The 7,054-nt window shown below is 50.7% G+C and overlaps 1 long non-coding RNA gene across 4 annotated transcripts in view; it reads right to left on the bottom strand.

Annotated features, from left to right (window-relative positions):
* LOC146798769 (uncharacterized) overlaps positions 1-3,973 on the bottom strand; it is a 93,383-nt gene extending 89,410 nt beyond the window's left edge. For 3 of the 4 annotated variants that reach the window (XR_014968760.1, XR_014968758.1, XR_014968759.1), the window contains exon 1: positions 3,394-3,597. This is a non-coding gene — a long non-coding RNA (uncharacterized LOC146798769). Of the gene's footprint in view, positions 1-3,393; positions 3,598-3,839 lie in introns of those variants that run through there. The other variant, XR_014968762.1, reaches the window with a different exon arrangement.
* Between the last annotated feature and the right edge of the window lie 3,081 nt (positions 3,974-7,054).

The raw sequence follows: 7,054 nt of genomic DNA on the forward strand, positions 1-7,054 counted from the left end.
GTGGAACCCGGAAGACGCCGAGCCCAGCGAAGAAGCCACGGATCGGAGCGTGAAGAAGGGATTGCCAGAAGACCGGGAGATTGCGAAGACAGCAGCGGAGGACATCGGGGAGGACGTGGAGAGCTGGTCTGAAGACTGGTGGATGCCCCCGGAGGTTGCTGAGAAGCCGCCGCAACTCAGGAGAGTTGCGCCAGACACGGTGAGTGATGAGGAAGGGAAAGGGGGGGTTTGCTAAAAGGGGAACAGCACACCTGAGCCCGGAGTGAAAACCCTCACTATCAGTAACACACCCATGAGAAAATGGGACCGGGTGTTTGTTTCTTTTTGTTCCGAAGTTCTATTTCCGCCCATCCCTCCGACACTGTTGTAATGACAACCCAAGTTTTTTAACATGGAACATTCGAGGCTTAAACGATCATAGACACACGCTTGGTCCATCCACTCCTACTTAGTTAGGCATCACATTGATGTGTGCCTGCTGCAAAAGACGCACCTGAACACCACACCATCTACTAGGCTGCAACACAGACGATGGGGACATGTCTACTCCTCCATTTACTCTAATTACTCTCTGGGGTGGCGGGGCTGGTTAGGCGGGGACTAGACTGGAAAGAGAGCGAATACCATGCAGACCCAGAGGGCAGGTACATCATACTACTGGGCACTATGGGCGGGACCCGGGTGGCCATAGTGGCAGTTTATGGACAACCTGGCTCTTTTTCAGGGTATATGGGCCATAGTGTGGACAACAGAGTATGATGATTATTTGGGGGTGGGGGGGATTTTAATGCGATCTTAGATGACACATTGGACAGGAAAGGGCAGTTCCGAACCCTACACCCCAACACAAGCGCCGCACTAAAGACCATCATATCTGTTGGCAATCTAGTGGACATATGGTGTCAGGATCACCACCAAGTTAGGGAAGGCACATGCATATCACAATTCCATAAGGCCTGGTCTAGGTTGGACTATTGGTTGGTGTTCAGAGATGTGGTGACATGGAAATGTGCAGTATCAAAACTCCCGAGGTCCCTGTCAGACCATGCCCCCAGTCTGCTGCGTCTGGTAATACCAGGCTCCCCAGCCAAAATGTTCAGCTGGCGGCTTCCCCCTAATGCACTCTTGAATGAGGCCTTTAAGGAGGAGATTAGAGGGGACATAGTAGATTACTGCGCTATGAATTCTGGCTCGGTATCAACTCAGGCTTCCCTGTGGAAGGCGTTTAAGGTGGTAATCAGGGGGCAATGCATAGCTCGGCAAGCGGGGGTGCTGAAAGTCATTAGGGGCACTCTGCAGTCCCTAGAGAAGCAGATTAAGGAGATCGAATCACAATTCTATACCACCAATGATTCCACTCTTCTGGCCACATTAAAAGAGAAGCTGTTAGAGTTTGAAGAGGAGGCCCAGCGCAAAGTAAAATTCCTCGGCAAATATACACAAGCCAGGAGGTATGGGGACGGTGACAGGCCTGGGAGAACCCTAGCAACAATGCTTCGCGCCCCATGTTTGACTGCTTACGTTACGGAACTTAATGGTGAATCTTCCCAAGTGCACAAATACAGTTTTTACATTATTGGGCCCACCCAACCCCTTTTCAACTGCACACGGCTGTGAAGATGGATGTCGCAGCTCCAGTCCCCCTTCAGGTGGCCCTATATCAGACCTATAAAAGGCCTCGGGGAGACATCAATACGGTGGAAACATTGAGGTGGACGTGGGATAAACTATGGGAAAGAGCGCATTTAAAAATCTTATATGCTCTGTCCATTCCCCTAGCACACAACCCCATGTTACCTACTATGGGAGAGGGAGCGAGCAGAGCACTAGCACAGAAGATGGGAATACGTACCTTCACAGACCTCTACCTGGGAGAGGTGTTCAAAGCCCCCTCCCCCCGGAACCAGTGGAGGAGCACACAATCTCTTTTTCTGAATTATTTTTCTACCACAAAATTAGGGCCACGTGTAGGGCACTACATGACACATTCCCCAACCCTCTGTCCACATTGCTTGCCCTTGAAAATGTGCTCAAGACTGACTCCCCTCATAGACTCATCACAAGGATCTACAACAACATGCAGAATTCCGCCCCCTTGCTAACGCCACGAGCCTTCCAGGCGTGGAATACAGAACTGCAAATGGCGCTCACTGAGGAGCAGTAGGCATTTTGTTGCAATCAAATAACAGCCTTGCCCCCCAATTATAAGCTGCCTGATTCATTTTAAATGTCTCCATAGATTCTATAGGACCCCTTCTCAACTTCACCGCATGGGGATCAGGGCAGATGATGGCTGCTAGAGATGTGGCCATGCTCCAGCTACATTCCTACACATGGCATGGAGTTGTCCTAGGTTAGCCCCATTTTGGTCTGAAACTTTTACCACTATACACGAGATCATTGGCACTCCTAGCGATCCCGATCCCATACTGGGACTCTTGGGATACGTAAAAAGACACACCAGCTGGGACCCGTAAGCTACAGGCCATGTTACTGTTGCTTGCCAAGCGGAGGGTAGCTATGCTCTGGGGAGAAGGGGGCCCCTTCCATGAAGGAATGGGTCCGGGATGTAGCATTTAGCCACACACAACTATCCACGTTTTGTGAGTTGATGCCATTGGCAACCAGGCCAAAAGACATATGGGAACCCTTTCCGGTGTGGGCACGTACACAGGAGGATGCAGACCCCTCTGGGGTTTCTGTTGACAAGTAGCTGTTCCTATGCATGCCTACAAGCTTATAATTAGCGTATGCCCGCCCTCTATCAAACCAAGGTTTTAGAGGGCGAGGACTGGTCAATGATGAAGCATGACACCAGGTGGTGTGTGAGACCAGTCCGTTACTTTTTGTGAGATGCCCTCACTCACAATAAAACCCAAACCTTATAGTGGTCACCACTTTAGGAGCAGCTCTTTTGTGGTTAACGTATAATTAGCGGACCCAGGAGCTTTGCAGAAGAATAACGATTCAGGTTTACTCTGGTGAACACATGCTGGACCCACCTAGGGAGCATGACAGGTGTAATGAAGTTGAATTTATATAACTAATGCCGAATGTAACTGGATGTACAATATATACTATGCTTTGTTTTTAACACTAGAGGGGTACGGGATTGGGCTTGCACGATCATTTTGTCATAATACACAAGTAACTGGATTGTGCTGATACCGGAAGCAACTGGCTACTCAGTTCGTGTTTTTTGTTTTAATGTTCAAAACGCCAAAAAAGAAATGCATTTTTAAAAAATTACTAATATAAGTAGAATTTAATTCTGTCACGTTTTTATGGCAGAGTGAACGACTTTTATTTAGGAGAAAAACTCTGCGTGCAATTAACTACCACTTCAGACTAGGCTCCTTCTGAACTCTCTCTGGCCCCAAAATAAGTTCCTACCTTTTTAGTGATCCGACCCCCAATACCAAGGTTTTGTCAGCCTTCACTGTAACCTCCTCCCCAAAAAACTCCTGCGGGTTGAATTCGTGGGGTTTAGGAAGGCCAAAGTCCATGCCTTTGCATGTGTTCACGGTTGCACAAGTGACATGTTATCACAAGTCAACTGCACCAGATCAGACCAAACTGGACTGAAGCAGCACCTTCTCCTGGGCCCGTCTAAGCTCTCCCTATCCAACCCATACTGAAGCGCCCCCTCCCCCTTTCTTTCAAAATGACCCATCCCCTTCGTGGCCAATTGGGGCTTGACAGCTCACGCACACCCTTTTCCCAATCCTAGACAAACATTTCCCCCACCCCCTCCTTCACACACCTCTTCTCTCACCACCCTGCCAGCGCCGGTCTCACCAAGGCTAGACAAGATCTCTCAAGTCCCTCCCCCGTCTCACCGTGACCCCATCTCCCCTCAACACAGGTCGCTCTCTCAAACCCTTTCTCCTCGGCTTCAGCGCCATCAACTGCTACGGCGGGCAATCCAAGATTCTTTTTAGTTTAAAAAAGCAGGCGCTAGTCTGCAGAGAACAATCACAGAAACGCTAACAGACCCAGTCACAGACAGACTGGTACATTTAAAATGCACGCACAAACTGAGGTGTCGCTGGTAAGCATTGTTTTTTATGCACATTTTTTTTGTTGCAGTTTTATATAGCGCGAGCTCGACCCGAGGTTTCAGACCGCTATTAAAAGTGCGCAGTCCAGCTGAGAATATTTTTAATAATCGCAGTGCACAGCAGCGAGAAGGACATTTATTTAGCCATCCATCATCCCCTTGTTTGGTAGCGCCTGCTGCTCAGTTAATAGCCACGCCTCTCTGTACATCATGAAATCTGCAGAGAACTACAAAGTAACGATTTAACTGCAAAACACCGGTAACATCGAACTTGGTTCTGGAAACCCCGGAGGAGGGAAGAAGGTGGGTGTAATACCATCCCAAAACAAAAGGGGTAGGTAGAGTAAACACTTGTCTGTCAGTATATAGTGGGGGTTAAAGAAAGAGTCAGCAGTAAATGAGATAAGCACAATGAGGACTGTGTTTGCTTTCCCTGGGGTGAAAGGGCGCGAAGAGCAACCAAGGCCGAATTAAAAGAGCCTGCGTTTTAAACATTTCTTAAATACTGAAAATCGTAGAAGCCCCGACTTCAGTATAGTGCACGCACACAAAGGGGCAGATTTAAAAGCCCCTTGCGCCACTTTTGCGTCACTTTTTCCATGTTAAGAGTGACACAAAAGTGGCGCAAGGGGCTTGTAAATCTGCCCTAAAGAGTGAGTGCTTAATTTGAGTCAGTGGTTTCCCGTGCTCTGCACCGTCACTTAATCATCGACGCCGGCGCTTTAGCACCAGTTAAGGACATATAGATTTTTGGTAGGCATAGGGAGATTACATGATTCGCCCAGAATCACAGGATGTTGAATCGACTCCGAGGCTTGAACTTGGACCCCCGAACTCCTACGTCAGTAGCTCAGGCCATTATGCCGCATCCTCTTCCTACTTGTGGGGTTTCTTGGTTAGTAGTTGGTTCTGTTTTAGGGGGCACTAACAGGATAAATGGGCTGGTGGAAGCTGCCTCCTGACGAGAGCCCAGGCACATATTTTTTTCACAAAGTAACCTCTGTAAAGACCTAACATACATGTGCACGCATAGATCACACATTTAGGCAGGCTTTTAGGTTTCTATGCGAATGCAAATAAAATATAGGTGTGAGAAAGTGCCATCTTTCTTGCATTGTATGCCCCCATTTTTTGCTGAATTGCTGAATGTACTTTGACTGAGTGTGCCCTGGACTCCTGCCAATCAGGTGCCCAGGGCGTTCCTTCCCTAAAAAACCTCAAACCCAAATTGGAAAACCCTGGCCACATGTCAGCCCCTGGTAAATAGTACCCTAGGTACCCAGGGCCTTGTGACCAGGGAAGACCTCTAAGGGCTGCAGCACTCATTGTGCCACCCTTAGAGGCCCTGTACCCTAACACACACACACTGCCCTTGCAGGCTGAGTGTCTGAGTACAAGACAAAACAAAGAGTCGATATGGCACACATCCTTGTGTTCCATGCCCACCACCTACACTTCCCTGGCATACATCAGCCACCCCTCTAGCTGGGTGCCCTATGCCAGTGGTGTGGGCACAGGAGCATGAGCCCTGTGCCCCTACAGTACCTAGGTCAATTCCTGGGCACTGTAAGTGCAGTGCTGCCATTTAAGAGTACATGGTGCTGAGAGCTCGTCAAACACGAACCCCCCAGCATCATAATGGCAACACTGAAGACTTGGTATCAAACTTCTCAGCACATTAAACCCGCACTGATGCCAGTGTGGGATTTAATGTACCAAGCACCACAGAGGGCATCTTAGAGATGCCCCCTGACTCTTAACCTACAATCCACGTCTGGTCTGGGAGGCTGCCTAGGCTGCCACCCAGCAGACGTTGCTGGACCCCTGGGTAGGAGAGCCCCGCTCTCCTGGGCCTGCAACAATGCACATCCTGGGCGAGGTGCTAGGTCTCCTCCCCCAGGATGGACAGGGAGAAGCTTCAAAGGCATGCCGCCTCTGTGAGCTTCCCCATGCCACTTGCTGCCCCCCCTCTAGCGGGAAGCCTGCCCGGAAACCCCAAATAAGGACAGGGGATGTGCCAGCCTGCCAACCCCACCCCTCAGGTGGGGGAGGCGAGGTGAAGCACATCTCCGGGCGCTCGCCATCTTGAAGATGGGAGGCCCTGCCCAATCAGGACTAGGCTACTGCCCCCCTCCCACAGGAGAGTGGCAGGATAGGGGGTGTACCCACCCCAGGGCAGGGACCCCTTGGTCCCTGCCCTTTACCTACCTGTAACACCCCTAAATCTAGTATTTAGGGGCACCCTGAACATTCCTTCCTTAGATTCCAGATTCTGAAAAACTAAGAAGAGCAAGAAGAAAGAAGACCTGCTGTGCAGCTGCTAAGAAGAGGAAGACACCAACTGCTTTGGCCCCAGCCCTACCGGCCTGTCGACCCTCGAACCTGCTACATCCCGGCACCTCTTGTGGCCAGCAACCTCACAAACCCCGGAGGACCTGGCTACCTTTTGGCTCTAAGCACCTGGGACTCCCATAAGTAGAGGCTCTACTCAAAACCAGTTTCTAACCCCTGGCATCAACCCGGAACCGCAAACCCTGCACACTCTGCACCCGCCAAGCCTGGCCAAAGACCCCGAGGACATCCCCCCGGCGACTGTGACCCCAAATCCGGCACCCAAGGACTCACCTCGATGCTCCTGACGACGCCTGCAGCCTCAGAACCAGGTACCCCCCCAACCCCGATCAACAGAGGGTAAGGTTTCCCAACACCAAAAGGCACCCCTGCACCCAGCGCCCTGCGACCCCCTGTGCCCAACTCCTGGGTACATACCTATCCTCCAACTACCCAATTTACCTCTCAAAGTGGTGGTGGCACCTGAAGAATCTTCGTCCCCGAGCTTGCAGCCTTTGTTCAACCAGGAGCTTTCCCACTGAAACCCATTGAGCGCCCGAAGGCTCAAAAGCACCCTGCACCCAGCCGCCGGAGTGGCCCTGGCAGTGTAACCTCTACATCTATCTACTTCCCCATTTGCCCTGAGCAAGTGACCAGGAGCCC

The sequence above is a fragment of the Triturus cristatus genome, chromosome 9 (genome assembly GCF_964204655.1).
Source record: "Triturus cristatus chromosome 9, aTriCri1.1, whole genome shotgun sequence".
NCBI lineage: Eukaryota > Metazoa > Chordata > Amphibia > Caudata > Salamandridae > Triturus > Triturus cristatus.